Genomic DNA, 27,301 nt, shown 5'->3' with positions numbered 1-27,301 from the left:
GACTGGGTTGTGTCATACAGTAGTATATAGCGTTCATCTCCTCCGTCATGACTGGAGTTGTTTTTCTTTATGTATTGGGAGCATCCCCATCCTCTTCTATAAGATCACTTTTAAAGACCCTGGTGATCTCCATCTCTTCTATAATCATCTGCGATGTTCTGACCCATGATGTGCTTCCGAGGTACTTCTGCATTGAATGCCCTGCTTCCTGAGTCATAACCAGGGACTCATGTGGTACTGTGAGGGACTGGTAAGCCTCCATCCACAATTCCCAGCATCCTTACTGACATGTGTTTTACATTCTCTTGCTGTCATCTTAGCGGGACTTTCAGCAGGACTGGAGGGATAGTCATGTTTTGTTTTGTTTTTAGTTTCTACCTGCCATATTTAGCTAGAAGTCCCTATGGTTTGGTTTTTAGGAGCACTGCATAATTGTGAAACCAACTGTATTCTCTGTGTCCCATCTGACAATCAGTTTCTAGTAGTTTGCACTAAATATCAGTGACAAGAGTTCAGAAATTTTTGTATTCCCTGGGAAGGAGGTAAAAAAGGAAGTGAAGGTAGCAATTACTAAGTGGCCACCTCAAAACAGTAATGTCAAAACAGCCTTCTTTGCCTGGTCCAGAACAGGTGCTCAACAGGGCATTTGTATGAATTACATGATGCCTGAAATGTACTGCAAGAATTGTGCAGGTCCAAGCTTTCGTCTATCTCTGAGCACAGGCCCTGGCGTACACAGTTGTTACTGAATAAATACTGATGAATTCATTCGTTGGGTTTTTTTTTTTTTTTTTGAGTTGAAGCTAGTCTGAAATTAAAAGTGAAAAGTACTACATCCTAATAAATTTCAGAGAAGGCAAAATACTGAATTCCCTGGAATGCGTCAAATAGAACTTTGATATTTTATAGACTAGCGATACTGTCAGCAGTAAATCAGATAAATTATGAAGAGAGGACGTGGATTTTATCACCTCCCAGTTATGTGATGTTAACATGTCATTCTCTCTCCTCCTTCCCCCAGAGCCTGCTGTTTCATTCATTGTTTTACTTCTTGCTAATAACATCCGCCTGAGGGCTGAAAGCTTGGCCAGCCGCTATTTTGCCAATGCAAGTGGATGGGGTGGAAACATCGCCCACTTAGAGGTAGACTGGTGGCTACCATCTCAGTCTCTTTCTCTTAGACTCCGGCTCTTTTCACAAGTATTTGGTCCCCCTTTTGGATGCCTGCGGTTTGCTGCATGTAAATATCTGTCAGAGAAGCCAGCCCTGGGTTACCAGAGGCCTTGCGGCATCTAGCAGTTTGCTCAGACCAACGGCCAACACGGTTACTTGGCAGGCTCCAAATGAGGACGTTGGCTGCTCTCAGAAGGCTTCTCCCAGCCCTGGGCTAATGCCGCCACTATGGTGGGCTTTCTTTGTTGACACCAAAGAGCAGCGCAACCGGCGCCAGCACCAGCGCCACTGCCACTGTGACACAGAAACTTGGTTGTATTAGCGAGGTCTGCTTCTGCTATGAAATGCTCCTAATTAGCTGTTAACACCTGACAGCTTCACACACACACCTCAGTGCAAAAAGCACAGCCAGTTCAACCCATGCATGAAAAGCTGACAGCAAAAGTGAGAAAGAATGAATGGTGATGATACATTTTGTGCCTTCAGAGTTTAAAAAAAAAATCTTTGATAAATTGTATATTGTAGTACTTTGTTGTCCCAGGTTTATGATTCCAAACATGAAACCTCACCTGGAATGCTGAGTGGATGGGGAAACAGAAGGAGAAGAAAAAATGATTTCTTTTTAATCTGTTCTGCAAAGATATAAAAGGAATTGAAAAGGTATTTGTTAAAACTTCAACTAGCTTTGTGACTTTGAGCCCAAAAAGATCTCTTAGGACCTCAATTTTTCTCATTTACAAAGGAACGGACTGGATTATTTACATATTGAACTAAGAGGCTTCTTACAATGTTAAAAACCTCAGATTCTAAGATAGGCCACGTTCCTAAAGTGATGGAGAACTGAGTCTGAAAAAGCACGTCTCCCATGATACGAGGATTTGTTATATCCAACCTGGATTTAGTGCCTTTATACACATTCAGATGTTAGAAATTTGTAATGAGTAAGAAATATGCTGAAAGATTTAGTAGAAAGAAATAACATGTTGGGTTTTTTTTAAAAATAGAAGTATTATTGTTTGAAGAGCTCTGTGCTTTGAGAAACTGTCATCTAATATCAAAGAAAACGTTTGTCATATTTATTTTTTGTTTGTTTCGTTGTCCAGCGCACAGCTCTGTAGCTGTGACTGTCCACCTGGAGATCTCTGACTCCACAGGGAAGACTCAGACCTTACGACTGCACCTCGGAGTGTTTTACCACACGTCATCTCACGCAAGACTCATTCCTTACAGTCAGAAACATGCGCAATTTGAAAAAACTTTTCTTGCAGACATTTGGAAAGCTACGTTTCTCTTCCGTGGGTGGTAGATGAAATCTCAGTGTTTGATCATCCATGACCTTAGGGGAAAGATAAATATTCCATTCCACTTCAGCCCAGTTTCCCAGGGCACAACCAATTTTCCCAATGGAGAGTGGATTAAATTTGCAGATAAAACAGTGTTGAGGAGAAAGAACTGGCCTAGGAGCCTCAAGGGAGCGGGTTCAGAGGTGGTTTAGGGAGAATCACTTCCTTTCCGGAGCACGGTTTCTCTACCACAGGTAATGCCCATGTCACTGCATCTTGACAAGAATCTTCTCGGATAGTTTGCTTTGTGGAATCATGCCAGCCTGGAATTTCTTTGCTCTCTTCTTTCAAATTCCAAATAGAAGTGGCTTAAACAAGGTGAGGTATTATCACTACAAGGTCATTTTTTAAAAATCGAAGTAAAGTCAGTTTACAATGTTGTGTCAATTTCTGGTTCACAGTATAATAGGCCAGTCATACATATATATATTCGTTTTCATATTTTTTCATTATAGGTTACTACAAGATGTTGAATACAGTTCCCTGTGCTGTACAGTAGAAACCTGTTTATCTATTTTATATATAATAGTATCTGCAAATCTCGAACTCCCAATTTATCCCTTCCCATCCTCTTCCCCACCTGGTAACCGTAAGTTTGTTTTCTATGTCACTACAAGGTCATTTAATATATTAATTACCATAAGCAAAAGTTAGTTCCATGGTGGAGGAATGAAGATCCCATGCCAGCAAAGTCTACATCACACACATTTTGAACTCAGCTTCTGGAAGCCTGAAATGCCAGCATCCATTACCTTCCAGCTCCTTACGCTTTGCGGGAGTCCTCCTGCTCATAACTCAGTTCTCTGGTACTTCCTGCCCTTCCAGACTTCCAGCTGTGTGATGGGCCCGTGCTCTGCTCTCACCATGGAGAAGAGAAGATGCCCCATAGCATACAATTTGGATCTTCTTCCCCTCCCTTTTGAAGATTTAAAAAAAAACGACTATTATCCAGACAGAGCATCAGTTTGGGTCTTGTTTGAGGGCTCTTTGTAATTCTCCAGGTCCTGCTCTTTTTTATGACTATATTCAATTAGGATTAGGTTTGGCCTTGAATAATGAAACCGTAAATAATGAAGACCTGCACAAGACAAATGTCTTACTTCTCTTTCATATAGAAGAAGTCTGGGGGGCAGGTATTGAGAAGTGCAACGGCAGAGAGTCATCACAGACTCAGGGTCTATTTTGCTATACTGCCAGTTTTAGCAAAGGGATGCCACCTCATAGTCTAAGATGGTTCGTCCAGCTTCATCCATTATTTTGACTATCCCTTTCCGCTGGATGGAGAAAGGGTCCAAAAGGGGGCACCTTCTTTCTTCAAAAGTCATTTCTGGAAGTTATATGTGGCACTTTTACTCATCTCCCATTGACCCAAACTTAGTCACATGGCCACAACTAGCTGCAAGGGAGACAGGAATGATGTCTTCATTCCAGGCAGCCGAGGGCACAGCTGAATGAGAGTACGGTGGGGGAGGAGCACTAGGATCTGACCCAGATCAAATATCCTGGAGAATTCTTTCACCCTCAGATATTCATGAGCTATTTCTCAGGAAGGATCAAGAGGAGATAAGATAATCTCAAGATATATCAGATAACCTCAAGATATATCCCTGCAGAAAGTGTTAACCGATCAGAGTGATACAAGGGCTGTGGTGGTTATGGGTTAACTAGAAAAGTTTCCATGGATAAATTTTATCCAAAATCAGAAAGATGGGAAAGATAGAATTTGGCAGGACACTGAGGCAGGCTGTTTCAGGAACGAGCAGAGCTGCTCTTTGGCAAAACCATAAAGTGAAGGCTGCTCTCCTCAGTGCCCCTCTATTCTAAGTATTCTACATACTTTCCCTCCCTTTCAACACTATTCCCTTCCCATGAGCATGTAATAGTCTGTGCACGTGTGTGTGTGCGTGTGTGTCTCTGCGCATGCACGCACACACGCACACACACACCCATACACAAAAGTGCACACTAATATTTCACTGAACCATAATTTAAGAGGAAAAACCAAATAAGCTAAACTAATTAACTTTTATCTATTTAAGACTTAACTTGCTACCATCCCAGGAGTATTGTACAAATTAAATTAAAATTAAAGTTCCTGGGAGTGAGTGCTGCTTTAATTCTAGTCAATAAATGCCTAAGGGACTATTTCTTACAGACTCTGTGAGGATGGAAAAGAATACATTTCTGCCCTCAAAGAGGTTATCCTTTGGTAGACAGAGAGCCATGCACACACTTTCCAAGAAAAACACCCAGTATGATCTTTTATTCAAACTATTATGAGTGCACTGGGAAAGCAGAGTTCAATCCCAGCCCGATAGGAGGATGGTGAGAGATGGGTGATATTTCGTAGGCAGAATCAGACCGACCTGAATAAAAGAAGGGCATGTCAGGTGGAAGGACCAGCCTGAGAAGAGGTGGAGGTGGATGAGACTGAGGAGCCTATGTGACGGAACGAAAGGGACCAGGACGCCATCATGAGACGCGCAGCTGAAAATGCAGCTTGAGACCTTATCATGAAGGGACCTGGCACTTTTATAAAAGAAATGGGCACTACAAGAAAGGTGGGTGAGAAAGGTCCCCGATCAGGTGGGCTGTTCTATAAGAAACAACACCTGGAGGCGGACAGCACAGAGACTGAAAGGGGAAGACAGGATCCAGGCAGACAAATTTGGAGACTGGCTTACGTCCAGGTGGCAAGTACCAGAGACCTGAATAAAGCTAGTGGGAACTGAGAAGACAAAATGTATCACTCATGGCGAAGTTTCAAATGAAAACCAAGTGGGATACTTGGGGGAGGGAGCCTTTCTAGGCACTTCTCAGGTGACACTATATTAATCCCCACATTTCCCAGTGGTACGTGGGACCCAAAGGTGGGGAAGACAGGGGAACCTTAATAAACCGAAAAGTAAGAAGAGAAAGCAGAATCATAGCCTTTCAGAGGTGAGAGGGCCCTCTAATAAGGCTTATATTTTTTACAGATGAGGGAACGGATCTGCGGAGGCACAGTGGTAGCACAAGAGATGCGAGACTTGCCCTCCCTGGTATTAGTGCCTTAGCAAAGGAAATAGGTATTAACTATCCAAAAACACTACTGACAAATGACAAACTGGGGAAAATGCTGCAGCACATATCACAGATAAATGGTTAATCTCCACCATAAAAAGCACCGAGATAACAGGAAGGGAATGATTAAGCACCCAACAGAAAAGGGGCAAGAAACATGGACAGACAGTTCACGCACACAAAAACTACAAATTCTCCTTAAGCACATGATGAGAAAATCTTACTCAAAATAAGAACGATGCACATTAAAACTGCCCTGAGTACCATTTCTTACCTCCCCATCAAAACTTGGGCAACACCCCTGGTCAAGCTATGAAGAAATGGGCACTTATGTGTTACTGATAAAGGTGGGAAATGGTACAACCCACAGGAATGGTAATAGGGCGATGTCTATCAAAATCACTGACGCATCTGTCCTTCGACCCAGCCATCCTACATGTGGGTATTTGCATAGAACTCACACATGCGTAACATAACAGGGACAGGAACACGTGATTATTGATTGCAGCATTACCTGTAATAGTAAAAGACTGAGAATATGAAACGAATACTTGTACGTATATGCATGGCTGGGACATTGTGCTGTGCACCTGAAATTGACACATTGTAACTGACAGTGCTCAGTAAAAAAAGTAAAAGACTGAGAACAACTCAACGCCAGCATTAAGGAACTGGTTCCAGAACCAACGAAGAGTTAACACAGTGGAATTCTATGCAGCTGTAAAATGGAGACAGGTTCTTCATGTCTTGATACAGAATAAGCTCAAGAGTACATGGTTAGGGAAGAAAAGCATGGTGTACAACAGGTACAAAGTACGTTCGCTACCTTTTGTGTTTAAAAGGGGAGGAACAAGATACAGATTTGCATTTGTCCTTGCAAAAAAGAAATACTGGAAAGATAAATAAGCAACTAATTAAAAAAAAGTTTACCTCTAAAAGGAGAGGTTATGGGGTAAATGAGAACAGAAATCAAAGCTAGATAGTTTAGAATATATCTTTCTATTTCACTTTGATTTTTTTCATCATGTAACCACATTTATCATTGGAAAAAAACACTATAAAATTTAAAATGGCAATTGTGACAAACATAACATTTAAATGAGACATTCATGGTATTATCACAGCCAGGAAGATGTGATCTAATCATAGAGGTCAGGGAAGTCTTCCTGGAGGAAGTGGCTCCTGAGGTCAGATCTGAAGAATGAATAGAAGTAAATGGATTCAGAGAGCAGAGAAAACGCATTATCATCAGAGAGGGAAGCCTGTGCACAGGCCCTGTGATAGGAAGGGAAAAAAAGCACTTATGAAGAAAGCAAGCAGAATAGCAAAGCAAGCTGTGAAACAAGGCTGGACCAGTGAGGGCAGGCTAGACCACGCGGGGCTTGTGCGCTATGCTGAGAGATACTGTTTTAATCCTAAGAGCAATGACATGCTGTTGAAAGTTTTTAAGCAGGCAGAGAGGAGGAAGTCCAGGGGAGCTTGTGCTTTACTCAAGGGAATATCTGTAGTCACTGAAGATTAGAGAGGAAAAGGCGTGGTGTGATCACTACACGTGTGCTTGGAAAGAACCGTTGGTCACACCCATCTCCCAAATCCACCTGTAAAATCACATGCAATGCTCACTAACAACATTCCATGTATTTCAATTATGACCCATCAGTTGCTGTTTGCTAAAGACATTACACAAATTGCACAACGGATAAAGTTGTTGTAGTCTAATTTAAATTGGAACTTATCTTCGTTTCTAGGCAACATCATTGCACTGGATAATGATGGCTCTGTCCCTCCAAATCGCTCACAATCTGGTAAGTGAAATGAACGGGGGAACCAATTTCTGTGTGTTCAGGCCAGTATCTCAGCCTGTTAGATCCAGCCCGGGAATAAAACACATTTTTAATGCACCATTTGATAAGAACACTTAACCTCAGTATGTGTTGTAATTAGAGAGATAATTAGAACTTCACTAGAACCTCTTAAGACTAGGAATACATTTTAAATTCACCTAGAATGAAAATTGCATTACCTGAGACCAATCCAAGGGAGTTTCCCTTCCAACTCTACCTGACCTGCTCTCCCCATCCCAAGGCTCTTGCAGTCTAAGAAGTGTGAAAAGATAACAATTTTACAGGTAGTGGATATCACAGAAGGCTAATGGGTTCAGTTGAAAATTGCTTTATAGTTATTTGAAAAGGTAAAAAAAGACCCTTAATTTTGAAAATGAGCTTCAGAGGCCGAGTATGAAGAAGACAGAGTGTTGAGTCATGTATGCAGAGAGAAGGAAACTGCTTACAGGAACCCACTCAGAGAATGTTAATATATGCATAAGAAAATTGTGTTCCTTAATCTCTGAAGAAACACTTATCACTAAGAACCCTTTAATTCTTTTCCTGTGCTTGATTTATTAGCTTATGAAATTATGTTAATAACCTTCATGTTAATGGTTTGGAGGCTCAAATGACCTGATTTTAATAATGAAGTAATTTATGTAACAAATGCAATCAGCATCTATGAATCTCACTTCACAGAACGGTACTGGTGATTAGCCAATGCTAAACCAAGTGACTGTCAGCGTGGGGCAATGCATGTGCTTCTGCAGAGAAAACAGATCTCGCTGATGGGTGCCGAGGTGGGGGCTACTCAAGGCACGTGAAGCGAGCTGCAGCTCTTAGCAGCGAAGGCTATGGTAGAGAGGCTGAGCCCCAATCCAACTATAATATACAAACTGTTAAATGAGTCTGATACTTCAGTAACTAAAGATTAAATCTACATGGGAGGTGTATCCATGGCAAGTATCTTTGGTGGAATGGAGTGAATTCCTGGAAGGAAATTGGGTTGCACAGAAAACAGCAGATGAAGGAACATCCAACAGCATCCTGGGAGAGAGCAGAGGAGGTGGAGGGGACACCTGGGAGGAGTGGAGGGTGCCACCGTAAAATCCACGTCCTAGAATAACCCGGGTGTGAGTATTACTCAGCTTTGCCTTTTGAGAGTATTATGTTGAATTACCCTTTTTGCTTTGCTTAGTTTTGTTTTTGTACTTTTTCCCATTGCCTACAGATCTAAAGCTTAGAAGCAACTAATTTACACGCTTATACATTCATCTAAGACACACTTTACCCATGCTGGATAGATGAGATTTTTCTCCTTTCTTTCTTCAGAGATTCCCCAGGAAACAAGTTCCCATCTCTCTCTCTTAGCTTACGATTTAAATATTTCCCTTAAAAATTCTGTCTCCCTCACAACTAAAGTCTATGAAATCGTTCTCTGACTTCCTAGAAGTGAGGTCAGGCATGGTCATTGCCTCTTCCTACTGACTGTACCCAAGTAGGATTAGGAGGGCAGGCTGTTGGGTATAGATAGCCTCTGTTTCCAGCAGGGTCCAGACCCCACAGTGCAGACCTTCCAGTGCCCTTAATCTTCACCCTGAACACTGACATTCCACAAGACTTTTTATTAAATGTTCAAAACCACTATTGGGGTACTTGATAGAATGTTGTACCTTGCCCCAAGAAAGTTCTAAGTCAAATATGCCTATGGTACAATGTTAAGTTAAAAAAAAAAAAAAGGAAAATATTACATTAGCTAAACTCTAAACTGTGATGTAGCTAAGACAGCATTGGTTTGGAAATCAGAGTCCCTGGTTTCTAACTCAGCGTCCACTCTCACTCCTTGTGGAATTAGTCAAGGTACGTGACTCTTTAAGAGAGCCATATTGATTTCTCTTTTTCTATATTTTAATGAATGGGCATTAACTTTATAACAAAATCACCAAGGGCATAATTTTGGAAAATAAATACAGAATACAACTGGTTAGAATACAAACCTTCAGTAGAATTGTAATTCTTCATCTCAGTTGTAAATTGGCATTATATTGACTATAGTGCAAATAATGGTCATCCAAACTCATATCTCCCATGAAGTCTAACCCAATCTCCACTTTTTTTTTGGATTTGCATAAAGGTGATCATAATCTTCCCACACCAGAAAGCATGAAGTAAAGTGCCTTTGAGAGGCGTCATGTGCAGTCTGCAGGAAGAGCTGCTATATGTAATTCCATAATTTAAAAGATGACAAGTGATAATAATTCCTTTCTTATTGCAACACCTAAGTTCTCAAATCTCTACTCACTGGTCATCAAGCCCAGCACTGTGCAGTGCTGAATGATTCCTCACCACCACCACGACATTAATCCCCACCACTGAAAGCACCTAGAAGCACTGTCCCATTTCACAAATAAAAATATCCACCAAGAGACCTCATACCTGCTTTGCCCCGTCTCCAAGCGCAGAATCTGGAATCCTAGTCCACTGTAATAATCACCGTATGGCCATGTTTTCATCTGACAGGATTCTCATCAAATATGGGCTTAACCTGTGATATCACAAATAAATTAATTACGAAAATTGGAAGGATGCGGTCTCTTTGCAAAAGAGATAACTCTTCAAGTTGTTTAAGCTATCTCTCTGCACACAAAATTCTGAGGAATTTTTTTCTCTAGCCAGAAAACATAGTAAAAAGAAAGAAACCATGCTTTTCCTCCGTTAAAATCAGTGTAGAAAGTAGAGACCTAAGCTACGCCTCCCTTTGACTCTGAGCAATGGCATCCAAGACGTGTGGTTACTGCTGTTGAGTTTTGATGAAATTCCATGTCTTTTAGTATTTTTTGTCAACTCTTACCACTATTACTTTAGATGCCTTTCCCCTCACCAGTTTGAGCTCTCAAACTCACAAAGACCCTTTCTTCCACTGTCATGGCAAACTTTGTACATTGCAAAGCAGGAAGAGAAGAGTGATGGGTGTAGTAGCGGACGGATTGGATGGAAGTGGCCATCCCTGCGCTTCTCCTTGTGTCCCTTTTCTGAGTTCCTGATTCTGCACAGCCCTCCCGTTCATACCCGGGGCTAACCTCTTCCACTTCGCTTCCAGCCGCTTCCCCGTTTTGCTCTACGTGTGCTCTCCACTCTTCAGGGAACACTGGCCAGTTTACAGCCACTTCAGCCATCTTGACAGGCTGTTTACAGTGATTCTTTGGGTGGAAAAAAAAAAAGCTATTTCTAACCCCCTGGTGTCGAGTTATCTATTGTGTTAAGAGACACTGCTTCCTACTGCTCAGAGGGGTGGAGCAAACAACTCATTCTTTTCTTCAGAGAGCAGCTCTGCTCCTGGAATCTCAGGGGTTTCTCACACCTTCTGACTTCATGATTCAAAACATATTCTTTCTTCTCTGCTCTTAATTAAAGCATTTCTTTTATCACTCATTGCTGCTGTGTAATTTAAACCAGCCATTGTGCCAGCGGAAATAAAACTGATTAAAAAAATAAAAATCACTTCTTTAAATGTTAGCTCCATATTTTTAAAGAAGGAAAATACCAAACTTGATCCCTTTCAGGTAAGGAAGGTAAAACCGAGTCCCTCTGAACACCTGCTTCTCCTGCTTTCTTCACACCTTACCGCACTCTTTTCGGCAGGGCAAAAACTCCGACTTGTTTTGTATTTAACCTGATTTTATGAAATGACTGGGCAACAAAAAAAGGGACTTCCTCTTGCTAACAAAACTATTCCTGGGATAAATGAATATATTTTTACACCAATGGCCATAAATAGATTATTTTAAAAATCCCAGTGTCTTTATATAACTCAGAACCACAGTATTGTGGTTGAAAGTGTGGGTTCTGGAGCCAGAGTAACTTGGATATGCCTCTTTTGTAACTGTAATAGGGAAGAACAAATCTGACCCCATGATGGATCTGTTTCTTTTACTTTAACCTTTGTATTCTATTGCCTTTGCTAAAATTTAAGTATGCTGCCTATAGACTGAAATATGTAGGACAGCCCATTTCCCAGACTCTGACCTTTAAAGGTATAACACTTTTCCATTCAAATAGAGATAAAAAGTTGCAGAACAGAGAGTAACATCTGTCTTGGAGCTTTATAGGAACATTGTGATCGGACCTATGCGGACAGCTGCAATAACAAAGGATTCTGGCAGCAAGAAGTCTGCAGCAACCAACCACACCCTTTCCCCTTTTAGTGTAAAAGACGCCTGGACTCTAACTTGGTTCTTTGGGACACTAGTCCACCATCTTTGAGGGCTACTGGCTTTCCGAATAAAGTTGCTATTCCTTGCCCTCACCACTCATCTCTCAATTAATTGGCCTGTTGTGCAATGAGCAGTATGAGCTTGGACTTGGTACCAATAGCTGTGTGACCTGGCACAATGACCTGCCTATCTGCAGCCTGCTTTTCTCATCTTAAAAACGGGGATAATAATAATACCTACCACTTTTGACTGTAGTGAAGACTATTTGAATTTACACATAGAAGGCACTGAGAAGAGTGTCTGGCATAGACTAGCTGCTCTATGACTGTTATTATCTATTATTTGTGTAATAGAATAGTACATAAAAAGGCCATTCACCCACTGTGACTTTAGGACAAATTCTGGGCACCTCCAAGAAGGATCAGGAACAAAGAAAATGTTCTGCCTCTCACATCCTGCCTAAAACACTTTTCTTTTTACTATTCAAAAATTCTTTTGGTTCAGCACAATCTTGAAAAGATACTTATCAAAATAAGAGTTCAAGGGAGTATGTGTTTTAAATATGATCATTGGAGTTAGCCAGATAAGCATTTGACTCATACTGTTTAGTACTCTTAAGAGCTTTGGTTGAAGTCCTATATAATCAAAAACAATCAAAGCCAGTAGCTCTGTCAGCTTCTCTGCAGAAACAAAAAGTCATCAGTGGCCAAAGGAAGTTAAGATATTTGCCTTTTCCCTGCAAGAATTTCTCATTTCACATATAAAGTACAGATTGCTGTCGCTGCATCAAGCATTAGGGAACTTAAGATACAGCTTGTGGAAGGAATTAAAAATCATTCATCCAAAGCAGTTTTGCAGTGTTCTCGTGTGTGTGTTTTGGGGGGCGGCGGGGAGTCATTTGTTTCTCCTACTTCTACCCCATCAAGATTATCCTCCAATCTGACATTTCTTAATCTGAGTTTATTTTCCAGATTTGATTTCTCAATGTTTTGCAGCTTTTAAAGTCCTCAGTTAAAAGAGCATCGTCAACATCAATCATCATTTTCACTTTTTCCTTATTTTTTTTTCTTTCCTCCTGCCATGTTTGTTTGGTTGGTTTCTTTATAAATCCTTTTTCCACCACTATTTTAAAATAGTATCTGACCTTTTTTTGCATCAACCCAAGCTAATCCAGCTTAATAAGTCAATTTTGAGTTTCCCAAGAGAGACAAATGGGAAAGCAGGCAGATCTATATTCTGGATTGTGGAACGCAAAGAAGAGCAACATGGAAGCATATGTTTATCTCTGCCGTATTTTTCTGAAAAACAACAAACCAGGCTACCAACCAACCGGATAACATTACAAATGAAAAGCAGATCTTTTACGTGTATCATGCCATCAGCAGACAGCTGCCCACCAACCCAAGTTCTCTTTTAGCTCTCTTCAGGGTTTTAGAGCTGAACCATGGGGATGTTTCTCCTACCACTGAACGTGCTCTGTCCTGGTTATAAATATAGAGGACTTCTCTTTTTATCTGTTTTAGTCAGAATACTGAATACTCCCAGAATACTGAAACCTGTAGGTAAACTAGGATTTAAATTCAGAAGAAAGAAATATAAGAGGAGGGAAATTCCAGGAACTTAACTGACTCACTATCTGAAACTTAAGCACACTCACCTGAACTAATGTAACTTAAGTCCTAATAGTGCAGCTTAATAGTTTTATTGCCCAGAGTCGCAAGTTGAGGGCACCCGTGCCGATTTGGTACGTGTAAAACTTCGGCCGCTTAGCCAAGAACAGGCTTACTGGGATTCTCTTTAGGATGCTCTCAACTCTGAAATTGGCCACCACTCTCCATGATTCGTATGGTCCGGTGTCAGGGCAGCCCTGCGTATCTGACACTCACCTGGAGGTCTGGTGACTGCGCCTTAAAGATCATTCCAAAGTATCTGCATGGCTTTCCAAAACAGAATAGCCGCTCTCCTCTGCCACACATCCCGATGTCTTATCACCTTTTTTCAGCCATTCAAAAGCTCCCTTTCCACAGAGAACCCTTCATAAACACTGATGTCAAGCTGAGGAGTTGTATATGAAAGATCTGGGTAGAGATAAAAAGGTGGATTAAGTTACAAAATATCCTTGCAAGGTTTTTGTTTTGTTTGTTTAATCTACAATGCACTTTTTTTTTCCCCTAAAAACAGAATTCTTTACGTGGTTAGGTTTCCAACCCTGCCTCTAAAAATTTATTTAAATGTTAAGGTAGGTGAATTAGAGTGTTAAAATCACTTCCCATGGTTTCTTTAAGAAAAGCAGTGAGCTAGACGTAACAGGGACATTGGAAGCAGGGTGGGAACTCTGCTTTTCCTACAATCCCACTCTTCAGAACTGAAGTCCCTTTAAGTTTCTTCCTCCTTTTTCCCTCAGACACAAACGAATTTCCTCTTCGCTTTTTTCCCCCCTCTCAGGAAATGAGAGTGGATTTCTTCTTCCCTTTTATGCCCCTTCAAACAACAACAGGACCCTCAGGGGTCCTGCCCAGCAGCTTGGACAGTGAATCCAGTGGTGGACAGTGACAACAAGGGTCACAAAAGAGAAGCTTCCCACAGCCCCACGTCAGCTGTACAGTCCTTGAGGACCACTGGGAGTAAAGGAGAGCCGTGGTGAAACTATGGAGACAATAAAAAGAACAGTGGTTACCAGGGGTTTGGGGCGGGAACGGTGACAGTCAGAGCAGAGAGAACACTCTGTACAATACTGTAATAGTGGATACACGATAGTGGATACATATTATTATACAGTTTGTTCAAACCCATAGAATGCACAACAGAGTGAGCCCTAATGTAAACCGTGGACTCTGGGTGATTACGATGTGTCAATGTAGGTTCATCGGTTGTAACAAATGTACCCCTCTGGTGGGGGATGTTGATAATGGGGACACTATGCACATGTGGGGACAGGAAGTATATGGGACATCTCTGTACTTCCCCTTGGTTTTGCTGTGAACCTTAAACTGCTTTAAAAAATACTAAAGTATGAGTTTTTGAAAAAAGGAGAAAAAGAGGGGAAAAGAAATAGAGTAGAGAAGTTCTGGAGAAAAAAATAGCCACTAACAATAACTTACCATGTACAAAGCATACCCCCACCCATCACCACATCTGATGTTCACATTCACCTTGCAGGGTAGGTGTGATTTCCACCCGCACTTTACAGAGACGGTAAGTGAAGCTCTGAGAGGTAAGTGACTTACACAAGGTCACTTGGCTCATAAGTGGTAGAGTTAGGATTCTAAATACTTTTCACTTCAGAGTATCAGCTCAGTCTTCAATGTGCAACTGTCACCACTATACGTCAATGAAGCTGTATGCAGTTGTCTCAGAAGCACACGTAGAGAAATGCAGCATAAACTTCTTCTAACAACTAATGATCAACTTGCCTTTGTATGTTTAAGTAAGACAAAGTAACTGAAACGTAGTAAGTGTTATTTCTTTTGTTTAAAGCACTCTATATTTTAAAGCTTATTATTGTTTTGTTAATTTATGTTAAGGACCTGAAAATTTGAAAAGCATATCTAACAGTGTATAAAATAAGGATTTATTACAGACATTGAAGAATGGGCATTCGAATTTTATCAACATAATTTATTCCATTAATAAATTACAGGGAAAATAGAAAATTACTCCAATATATGACTTTAAAAAGATACAGTTCAGTAAGCATTCATGATGAAATCTCTAAGTAAAATAAAAATAGGAGAAAACTTTTAAACAGGTATTAGAAATCAAAGATAACTTGTAAAGCATTCAGAGGAAGGAGACACTGCATCAGCGGACAAAAATAAGAATTATGAGTGACTACTATGCACAGAAAACAACGAAGGTCAGAAAACAATCAGACGTTATGTATAAAACACAGAGAGAAAACTGTCAGTCTAGAATTCTACAGCCAGTGAAAATATTCTTCAATAAATGAGGTTTAAATAAGTTTCTGGATAAACGAAAGCTGAGACAATTCATACCCAGCAGATGCTCACTTCAAAAATGTTCAAGGAAGTTCTTCAGACTGAAGAGAAATAACAGATGGAAACTCAGTTATACAGAGAAATCACCACCACCAGTCTTAGTAAATATGTGGGTGAATTTTTAAAATCTGCCTTTCTTATTTTTAAAATTTATTTCAAACAAAATTGACCATTTAAGTTAACTATAACAACATTGTGTTGTGAATTTTATAACATATATGAAAGCAAAATATATGACAATTCATAAAGAATGGAGTGATGGTGCATGGCATTATACTACTGTAAGATTCTCATATTTTACATGAAGTGGTACAATATTAATTTAAGTGAACTGTGATAAATCAGGAATGCATAATAAAATCCCCAGAGCTACATTTTTAGGAAAATTGCAAAGAGGAGTACTTAAAAAGTCAGTACATGTTCAACAAATGTTGTGTTGCAACTGAATATCCATATGCAAAAAAACTCTGATTAATACAAAAATTAACTCAAAGTGGACCACAGATCTCAATATAAAACCCAAACTCGAAGATTATGTCATGCTAAAGAAGTTAGACACAAAACAGTATATACTCTATGACTTCGTTTAAATGACATTTAAAAACAGGCAAAAATAATCTATTGTGATAGAACAGGATTTGCTTCTTGAGAGGGACTGACTGCATGCAACGTAGCAAGAGCAAACTTTTTAGTGCTGAAAACGTACACCTTTACTGGATGTTGCTACACAGGTGTGTAGGTCTGTCAAAAGTCATTGGACACACACTTATTTACTGTACATTTCACGCCATGTAAATTTTTTCTAAATTAAAAATAAAACTCAAAATCGCAATGCATTAGTGAATTCAAAATCTGAGTAGAAATTTATTCTGAATATCACACAGAAGGATGAGGTATAAAATATAAAATAAATATTGTAAATTTAACAAAATATTATCATGTTAAACCAGGAGGCTGGATTATAGGGTATCTGGAATATTAGCTTCTGTGATTTTTCTGCATGTATAAAATATTTCAAATTAACTAAAATAAATAAAATATGATAAAAGGCTAAATGTCTCTCCAACCTTAGTGGTATCCTTACAGTGAGACTTGGGTCAGAGATCAGCAAGTAATGTCATTGTTTTAAAATACCCCATAAAAGAGACCGGCAAGCTTAAGGACCCATGATTTCTGAGAGTATTAATCACACTATTGTAAATCCCACCAGCCATTATTTTATCAGATGAGTTGGGAGCACAATTTCTGCACTGTCTTCTGTTCCCATTTTGCTTTTGAAATTTGGGCATCTGACTGTTTCACTCAACTGAAAAACCAAAGCCAAGTTCTCCAGGCAATTTTCTCTTGCATTTTAAATGCAAAGACATTTCTAAGTGAATTGATACTGTTGTTTACAATGCCATTCAATTGCCATCATTACATTTCACTCAATCAGACCTACTAGAGGAACCAGATTCTTTAAAAATTTCATTTCTGTACATTTCTTACACGGAGGTGACATTTTGAAAAATCAACTGCATAATTAGTGTTCTTACTTTATTACTACACCAATTAGTGTTCACTGAGTTCGCAGAAGGTGGGTGGTAAATCAGTCTAGTAATATTTGATTCCTTCAACAAATTTTGAGAGCCTTATATTAAACACAGGCTCTGTTCTAGGTGGGAGGTAAATACAAAACTATAAATGAGCGCCTATTCTCCAGCACTTTCCAGTTAGAACAAGACATAATGTTCACACAAATAATAATGACGCCTGAATATGAAAAATGCCTGAAGAGAGGTAAGTAAAGGGTTTTTGGAATTCAAAGAAGGGAAAACTTTCTGGCAGCTGGAAAGAGACAGTGGGTTATCAGGAAAGAGTTCTTAAGTGGTAATGGTATTTTAGTAAGGTTTTTAATGGCTAGGACTACAGTAGCTGGAGAGGGAAGGAGTTTGGGGGGCATTTATAGAGAAGCAGGGGTACATTTGGCTGGGGATGCTGAAGTGATAAAGATCCGGATTGGAATTAGGTTGAAACAAAATAAAAATGGAACAAGACTGTGTACAATGCTTTTGGCTGCAGGTAGCTGAAAAACTGACTCTGATTTTAAATGAAAAAGTGTCATATCATATCATGGGAGCTCCAGAGGCAGGGCAGACTGGAGAGTTAGCAGTTGCTTCAGCAGCCTGGGAATGCCTTTAAGGATCTAGGTTCTTTCTACCTCTCTGTTCTTCCATCCTGGGCTTGGCTTACTTCTAGGAAATCCAGCCAAACATGCAGCACCCAAAGGCCGACTCAGCTTCTCCCTGAGACTCTCTCAGGGGCAAGGGAACTTCCAGAGGCCGCTAACACACCTCTCCTCACATCTCATTGGCCAGAACTGTGTTATTAGCACATTCCTAAAACAATCACTGGCAAGGGGATTTGGATTATTCTTAGATCAATTGGAGCCTCTTCTTCACCCTGAGACACATTTCCAAGTGTTGGATAAATGGAGATCTGAGAAAAGTCAGAGTTATCTTAGGATAAAGGAAGGAAGAAGAGAGATGTGTGTGGGATGGAAACCAGTAGCATCCACTGTGGGACCAACAACTGTCACATGCCTTCCCCACACGGGCATAGGTCTGCTGTACGTTTTAGGTTAACATGTGTGGATCTGGATAACAAAGAACCTTCACAAGGGCCAGGATGAGATGGCTGCACTTTATTCCGCAGACGTGAAGAGACTTACAGGATTCTGACTAGGGAAATGATATGATCAGAGTAAGATATTTAGAGACTTAACAAGAGTTTGTGAAAATAGAGAAACTGCACGTGTACCTGAAAGCAGTAGGACTACTTGTCAAAAATACGATGTCAAATTGTCACCAACTTTCCTTATTTTCCATTTCTAGCCATACTCCGTCCTCCATCCTTCTGCCTGGAACTTGGTTAACACAACTGTACAAGTTAAGCTTGTCATCATAATGAAGCAAATAAATCAGAGGTGTAAACAGGATGGAATGGAGCTAAATAACCAATAAAGTCCCATGCTACTCCAACTGTCACCATTTAAAAACAATAAAGAGTCCCTGTCTTGGGGGGGAACGCATAGCTCAAGTGGTAGAGCGCATGCTTAGCAGGCACGAGGTCCTGGGTTCAACCCCCAGTACCTCCTCTAAAAATAAATAAGCGTAATTACTTCTCCTCTCCTCCCACCAAAAGAAAATAAATAATACAATAATAAATAAAATATTTTTTTAAAAAAGAGTCCCTGTCTATGCCTCTGGCATAGATTCTAGTTTTGACAGTCTGCTTTTTCTACTTTGTGGTGTGTTTAGTTCCCCGAGCAGTGCTTCCATCTCCTTCTTTACTTTCTGAGCTCAGTTCTTCTAAGTCCATTCATTCCAATTCCTATCATCCCTTCCACTCTTTCTATGAAGACTTTCCTAGGGATGTCCTGTAACTTACAAGGTCCTCTCCTTCTCATTTTCGTTTGGGTTTCTCAAGATGCCATTTAGCCACTTCATCCAGATACACAATATTCTCGCTCCTATAAACCAGAGTGAGTTAAATTACCTAAGTGTGTTTTAATTTCTCAGTCAAATCTCTGAACTCACCTTTGAGAGTCAATATTTTTATCTTTTACCACCACACTTTTAAAGGATCCAAAATATCACAGGATTAAATGTAGAGTTTAAGTTACTAAAGATGCTCCAATATGATAGGCAGAGAAGGCCTCAAGAAATGAAGTTAACTCATCTCTGAGGAGGGGGGTGACTGTGTCAAAATAAAATTTTGAGTGCATCTGACTTTCTGATTTACATCTTCCTGACAGCTAAGAGCCACCTGGGAGAGGTCCCTGTTCTCTCACCTTCTCTTTTCTTCTACAGGGGCTCCTGCCCTGGCTCAGTCCCTCCTGGGGATTCACCAGTGGTGGTGGCCAACCTCAGGGAGAACGGGAGCAGGCAGCAAAAGCCAATGCCAAAGCCAAAAGGGCCTCAGAGGGACCCTTTCACTCCTTTCCACGTCCCCTAAGCAGTCCCATAAGTACTTACATGCTTGGCGGTGACATGAGGAACTGGCTTGTGGTGTTTCCAAGGGGACGCGCTCTGAGGGACTGCGAATGATTAACGACCGTGGAAGGGAGCAGGACAGCCAACCCCACGGTCAATGAAATAAAAGCTTAGCTAGGGAACTGGAAGCTTTCTCCTGATATAGGTCTGACTTTAGGATTTGCAAACACAAGACACCCCCCAGTACTGTCTCCTCTCAAACTCCTCGTCAGTCTTTGCCCAGCCCCCCAGCAGCAGAGGAAGCCGGAGTGATTCGCTCCTGAAGAAGGACGGTCTCACTCGGCGCCACCGCCCAGTGAGCAATACGTTCCTACCATCCCGTATAAGAGCTTAGACCAGATTTCCCCAAAGGACGATGCTGCCTGAGAAAGGGTTCCGAGCTCCTGACACTGGGCTGTGTTGAAGGTACACATAGGCTAGAAGTGGAAATACAGAGTCGAATCCACGGTCCCAAACCACGAAACGCATTAGTTGAGATCCCAGACTAGAACCCAGTCTCCCAACTCCCAAACCAGCGCTCCTTTACGATGTCTCCATTACGAATGAACTGGGCTTTTCAGAGTGCGTCTGAGGCCCTGAACACTTCTGCTTACATAATTTATATGAGAGGAAAAAGCACGTGGAATTTCAAACGATCAATTCTGCTAACATTATTAACAGGGGACATCCCGTACTGGACTTGCAGCTTTCTTTGTCGGCCTTTTCCTCTAAATGCCTCTGGCATGTCTTGTGAGTATTGAACAAACACCAGTTCTGCCTAGGTCATGAGTTTTGTCAATGTGAACTGAAAACGTGCCTGCTTTTTTTTTTTTAATCCTTGCCAACAGCTTTCTTAATTAACCTGCTGATAGAATCAACAGCACATTCGCTGCTCTCCGTTTGCTCTCCCGCCACTACGGAGTCAGGACGCTCTTTGGGAAGCACAGAACACTGCCTGAGGTTGTTTTGTTTTCCAGAAAGAAAGGGGTGGGGGAGCCCAAACCCTCACAACCACAGTGAATTTGACTTAATTGCTAAAACTTCCTTCTGATTGTTTTGCCCCGAGTAACAGCCCTTCCTTAACTAATAACTTTAATTAGAGCAACCGCTAGTTAATAAAAGTGTACCTTTTCTCTTGACTTGGTCTGTTCCTGCAAAAACTTCTAATTATGAAACCGAGGATCAGCAAGTCACCTTCTGAGGTTTTCGTCAGATGGGGAGTGGGGTCCAGGAGTCACAGACATCGTGCATTTCGTGCTCTGTACATCAGCCTGTCGTGGCTGAAGGCCATCTGCTGGGCTTTGCCTTTACTGCTTTCCCTGACACATGGGGTGAGTACAAGGCAAATACAGGGTCCCGATTCTGGAAGAATTCGTCTTCAGAGAATAACCAAGTTGAGGATATGGGATGCCATCGCTAAGATGAATGTAGATTTCCCAGTGAAACCCAAGTTCTTCACTTCATTCCCAAAAGTTAACTAGGATGGTGCAGTTACTATTTAGAAAAAAAATTAGTTGTTTAAGGCACCAAAAAACATCTAATACAAGCCTATTCTCTGGCTTGTATTCACAACATTTTCAGCTGATTATGAAGAAAATAAAATTTTCCTGCACTTCAAGCTGCTGTGTCAGTGTTCTTGTTATGGATGGTTATCAGTTGAAGGGCCATGCTGGGCTCACCCCTCATGCGAAATTACTTAAATGATCTATTTCAACTGCGTTATTGCCAGGTAAGGATGGGCTCATGTTTGAAGACACATATTCAGTGGTTGGGCAAGAAACGGTGATGTTTTTCTAGCTTGTTTTGCCTCCTTCTGCATCCATCCAGCTTGCTTTCCCCATGCTGCCTTGCAAAACTGCCCTTTCTCTTTGAAAATCACTCAGCAGGCTTACAGGCCCCCCACTGGCTGGCTCTCCTGTGATGCTGCGGGGTGGACAGTCTCACCCCCAGCCCCGCCCGCACCCGCAGGCGGTCTGCGGCTGGCCCTCACGTTCACGTCCAAGTTGGGAGAAGCGGGAGGGGCAGCTCAGGCACATGGCCGCCACGCGTGGAGGGCTGATCGCTGCGTGGATGGCGTAGATTATCCGTCCCTTCTATCGTGATGATGGACAGCACCCCGCCGCACACCACAGGAACTTCCCACAGCCTTAGCGGAAACCTTGGGTCCTGACAAAAGGACTTCTGATCAGCGACTGTATCTGCTTAATGGGATGCTGACTACAGATGCTGACCCTCCTGGTCCCTCCTTTTGTAGGCCCCGCTTCTCTTACTGTTGTTCATCCTTCATAGAAACATGCAATGTTAAATGGGTGCCTGGTTAATCAGAACTATGGATTTTTATTTTTAAATGAAGTAGGGAGTTATTTAAAATCTGCAAGCCACTTCCTAGACAGGGCAAGTCCTCCTGGAGGTTTCCCTTGTTCCAGGAAGAATAACTTTAATGTAGAACAAGTGAGCATCCACAAACTAGTCTCTGATGGGTCAGAGTAGACGGACTGAGGTCTGCTGGCAAACAAAGACCCCAAGGGTGTGGGGGTCTCAGCATGACAGCAAAAGGAGGGTCTAGAAATGCAAGCCCAACTCCACAACAGCAGGACGATGGAGAGGTGGTCCTAGTGTCGGGTGGACAGTGTGGGTGTGCTGGGGTTGGGGTGAAACAGCCAAGTAAGAAAATGCAGACCAAGAGCTATGGACCTTGAGAATGTGATCCTCATCCTGTCCTAAAGGGCTACTCAGCAGAAGATCTGGACCAGTAGTAGCATCGTCACAAGGGAGGACGGGAGCACTGAGCTGTGACAGCCCAGGTCTCCTGGAAGGCAGGGGTGGAGCAGAAAGCAGCCACAAGGGGGCTACCTTGTGGACCAGTCATATATGACAGTTTCCTCTCCAGGAGGTGTTGATTACCAGACCTGTGTGATCTGGATCACTTAAGAGACCGGAGAGCCTGCCAGTCTCTGGAGGCCCATGCTAGATTTAACTTAAAAATCAAAAGGATGAGGCTTCATGTGTATCCAAGGTGGGACCCTGGTCATTCAGGCTGCCTTAGAACCAAAAGGGCTACAGAGCTCAATCAGTCCTCATTTTGCAGAGAAGAATTACTCAAGTCCAGATTAATTTACTCCCATGACAAAGCAAGTAATGGGTAGAGTTTCTGTAAGAGACACAGGGGTGACTGCCAACACAGTGTCTTTCATTGTCAAAACTTGCAGTTCCCCGTAAATTTGTTATTATTTGCTTTCAGTAGTCTGAGATTTAGGAGGGTGCAAACTTTAGCTCCTACTTTGGAATTTTGAGACTAAGCCTGAATTTTCCATTTTCACACTTTGGGACATATGTTATCAGGTTTCCTCTAGTAACCAGGAGAGCCTAGAGATTTCTTACTAAGGTAACTACAGAGATGAAACTCTTTATTTTTGACCCAGATCTCTCTTTTGAGCTCTCATCCTTTATATGCAACCACCAACACAACATCTCCATCTAGATGATCAACATGGTTAAAATGCACAGAGTCATCTCAGTCTCCACCCAACAAAATCCTGTTCCTCCTCTGGAGTTCTCTGAGGAAGGGCCCCACCAGCCTTCTCAGTCATACACAGTCCTACAGATTCCAGCTCCTAAAATATTATTTCATAGCCTCCTTTCCATCCCTACTGCAATGACAGGACTATAGGATCTTACCATCTTCCATGTGGACTGTGATCATTTCTCAATTAGTCCCCTGGTTTTTCATCCCATTCCAGATCTTATTCCTCACCACCACCAGAATGATCTTTCAAACATATAAATCTGATCAAGTCATTCCTTCATTGGCTCTGCAGTCCCTCAAGATAAGCTCCAAACCCCTTTGCAGGCAACGAGAGCCTTTCATTTTATTTCATTCAGCTCTTACCTCACACAGTTCACCAGCCATCCTCCCAAACACTAGTCCCAAGCTCTCTGAGTTGCTCTGATTAGTCAGCAATTGTTCACGCCCTCTTCTTTCATCCCGAGTTCCCCTGCCACCTGGGAATGTCGCTCTGCTTTTTTTCCGGGTGATCACTTACATCTTTGAAGACTCAATTCAAGTACCACCTTGTCTATGAAGCTTTGTCTAACCTCTCAGTCCCACAGGGTAAAGATGAACACACGAACTTTGGTGTCTTGGCTGAACCTTTCCTAGATTTCTATCCTAGTACCTCTAACATTGCGGGGCAATTGTTTTTTCCATGTCTGTCTGTCTCTCCTCCATGATGTTAGGGACAACCTGATGATAAAGAGCGTGTCTTCTTTATTGTTGATTTTCTTGTTTGCAAGCATGGTGCCTGGCATATAATAGACACTTGATAAGTGTTTTCAGAAGGGAGGGAGGGAGGGTGGGTGGGAGGAAAATATTATCACAAAATATTATTGTTCCATTTTTTATTATTTTGAGAAAGAAAGGCATGTAGTAAAACTCTGACCACTATTTCTACAAAACTCTGAAGCCAATTACCCAAGGCCATTCAGGAATTCAACTAGTAGTGTTAAACAAAATAAATATTTATTCGTTTTCACATTATACTATGTGGCCACTGGTGACATACCTCAATTCTAAGATTAAAAAAAAAAATTCATATTAGTGACTACAGTGGAAGCTGTGCTGGGTTGTCTAGACACCCCTCCGATGTTTGGAGGAGTCCCCTGTGCATAAGACTTTGGGGAGGCAGAGCCCCTGACCCCCTACAGTAGCTGCAGAGGTGTGGTACCCACCTTCCCAGCATCCCTTCCAGTCAAGGCACAGACATAAGCTCACCAATTGTATGTGCCCATAAGGAAGAGAAGCTGATGATAATAAGGGGTGGGGACACGGGTTAATTCTTTTCTAGTCATGCTAATAATGGTACCAGTGGCCTCAGGGGTCAGCACCAGCAGCCATGTGGACCACAGTGACTGGTGGGCGGCGGCAGGGACCCCATCGGCCCATTCTGCAGATGGATGTCAGCCAAAAATCTGAAACGTGGCCTCACTCTGGTCCTGCCCAGTTCCTGAGCTTGGTCCTCCAGCTGTCCTAGAGGTTCTCTTAGCCAACTAGTCTTTTCAGTAATTTCCTTGTCTGCTTCTAGTCCTTTCTGTTCCAACTAACAAACCCCAAAAGATCTAAAGCTCCTTGGTGATTCATAAATGCTTCTGGCTTTAGTGATCTGGGTCTACTAATGTGCATGATTTACATGATTGGTAAATATTGGTTGGTAAAATATCTCATCCACTGGTAAGTCAATGGTTAGTTCACTCCACATTTATACCAGGATTTTTCTAGACAGAAAAGTTTCCAGAAAAGCCTCACCGGGGCAGGTCTGCTCCCCCTAAAGCACACCCCCATGTGTTAGTACAGTGCCTGGCACTTGGGAATACTTGATACTTGATTATTACTTGCAGAAGGAATTAACAAATGAATATTCAATTCCAAGAGACTGTTATCTAATTTTACTATATCAAATTGGGACTGTTATGGTCAGGTTATGGTTCTGTGACCTTTGGCCAGACAATCTCTATGACCCTCAGTTTCCTCATCAATCAAATGGAGATAATAAGCCTTCCTTAAAGGGTTGTTACCAAGAGCAAAATGTTATTGATGCCATTCCTTTTTGTCTTTATTATTCCTGTTTCTACTCTCAGCATCCTCTCTTAAATTTAGTTCCACAACCCTCAGAAGCACCTTCTCTGCTCCAATGAGTAAGTCACCGTGGATACAAAGATAAACAGAGCCTGCCCTGACACTCATGGAGTTCACAATGCAGTCAAGGAGATGGATGGGTCAAAAGGAATCAGTCAGTATGGTAGGGCAGTGATGGAGGCCAACACAGGTACTGCTCAGGAAGTACCAGGAAGGGAGTTAATGGAGGGAGAGATGGGAAACATGGAAGGATTCCTGGAGGAGATGTGCTTGAGGGGAGTCTCCAAAAGGGAGAGAGAGACAACTGGACCTCCCAGGAAAATCAACTATGTACTCAAAGGCAAACATGGAACACGGCATTTGAATATTTCTGGAAAGTCAAGTTCAAGATAGGTTTGGAAGAAAGTCAAATGGAGGTGGGTTGGGTCATGGATGACTGTCTATGTCAGAAAAGGGCCGTGGGACTCTGGGTAGTAGGAAGTCCCTAGTGGACTGTAAACAAGTAAGTATCTTTAAAACCTCAGTCCAGTAATTGTATGGAGGACGAATATTGGAAGCCACAAGCCTGCGTGAAGGGAGGGACAGTAGGAAGTCATCACCCTGGTCCAGGTGAATGAACTGGGTATGAACTGGGGAAATGGTGTGAGAGAGAAGGCTGAAGGAGGGGAGTCAGCCATGAAGAAGACATTAAATGTGTTATGGGAAGGCCTATTAGTCTCCTCAGGGTTCACTTTCGTGAACCTCTATTTCCTCAACATTGTCATGGTGCAAAGGAGCTGAACTGATGATGATAAATGGTCACTTGGCAGACTTCCCCACCCCTTCATCTTCAAATAGGATGGAATTATAGCCTATCAGACACTGTGCCCGGCACCAGATGGTGACAACTTAGTTCTAAACCATCTTTCATCTCTACTCAAAGATCACACAAGTAATGGAGAGGAGTCTAATATTTTCCATGCCCAAGACATTTTTGATGTGGTATACATTATTCATCTTTCTGGAATTCCTTATAAAATATTTTACATTGTTCAGACAGTCCTATTCAGAAGTTCAAATGAATCTTTAGCTGGGATTTCTTTTCCTATTTTCATTGGACAGCCTATATATATTAAAATCAAATAGGGAGGAAAAAGCAAAAAAGACATTAGGGTAAATACATGATAACACTGGCCAAAAATGTCGAGAGTAGCTGCCCCACTCTGTCAAACAGAAACGAGGCCAGACAGCGATTTCACTGGGATTTACATTCCCCAATCCTCCCACCCCCTGCCCAAAACAAATCTAATCTCATCCTGGTGTTCACAGTCTAGGTCAGCAGGAAGACAGTCTAAATGTGGAGCGCAGAGATGCAGATAGACTGGCTCCGCTCCCAGGAGGCCAGGTCAGGATGAGAATCAATATTTCAATAGCTCAGGATTAGGAAACACATATGAAATCATGTCCATTAAGGAAACAAGAGTGAAAACCACAGACATTCTGTATCTCGCACAGCCTGATAGGGATGAAGTGTTTGACTCATCTGCAGAAACGTACCCATTATTCTTGTACTTTTCCAACTCAAACAAGTTGCGTAAAAAATTCTCAGAACGAGACTGAGGCTGCTCAGAGGACTGCCATAAATAAGATCTTAGGGACCGTGATAAGCAGCTTTTCAGAGTAAAGGGAAGACAGAGCAGAGCTCTTAAAGACGGTTCTGTAGTCCTATGTCATCTTGAAAACAAAAGTGAGAAATCAAAAGAGCTAGAATTTGGCTTGGGTGTGCAGCAGACCTCCCCGGGGTCTCCCACTCCTGCCTCCCCCACCCCCACCTCAAACATCTGGAAAATCCGGGCAACTCAAAGTTAGTCCCAGCCAGTTGGTACCGCTCCTGTTTGCATCAAAGGAAGAGCACTGAAACCACAGTTTGATTCCTATCAGCTCACACACTGGGACATGCATCTGCAGGTATAACGGGGGGGATTTCACACTTACCTTTTATTCCCTCAAAAATGATGAATGAAAGCAACTGTACTTAGAAAAGGGGTTTTCCTCTAGGG

General features: G+C 41.8%; 1 protein-coding gene and 1 long non-coding RNA gene across 3 annotated transcripts in view; one reads left to right on the top strand and one right to left on the bottom strand.

Moving 5' to 3' along the window:
- The window catches only part of CDKAL1 (CDK5 regulatory subunit associated protein 1 like 1), a 721,376-nt gene that overhangs the window by 48,519 nt on the left and 645,556 nt on the right, over positions 1-27,301 (bottom strand). The window contains exons 19-20 of the transcript XR_004313468.1: positions 13,506-13,697; positions 9,842-9,950 (exon numbers count right to left, since the gene is read on the bottom strand). The gene's annotated coding sequence lies outside the window, so the exon portion shown is untranslated. The remainder of the gene's footprint in view (positions 1-9,841; positions 9,951-13,505; positions 13,698-27,301) is intronic.
- Positions 465-16,576, top strand: LOC116658227. Of its 2 annotated transcripts, none has more exons than XR_004313470.1 (5): positions 465-1,143; positions 1,715-1,833; positions 2,277-2,710; positions 7,328-7,384; positions 14,065-16,576. It is a non-coding gene; the product is annotated as an uncharacterized LOC116658227 (long non-coding RNA). The 2 variants fall into 2 exon arrangements; XR_004313469.1 differs by having other exon boundaries at positions 2,277-2,834.

The sequence above is a fragment of the Camelus ferus genome, chromosome 20 (genome assembly GCF_009834535.1).
Source record: "Camelus ferus isolate YT-003-E chromosome 20, BCGSAC_Cfer_1.0, whole genome shotgun sequence".
Classification (NCBI taxonomy): domain Eukaryota; kingdom Metazoa; phylum Chordata; class Mammalia; order Artiodactyla; family Camelidae; genus Camelus; species Camelus ferus.
The sequence above is the reverse complement of the archived record's forward strand: the minus strand, read 5'-3'. Positions and strand labels throughout refer to the sequence as shown.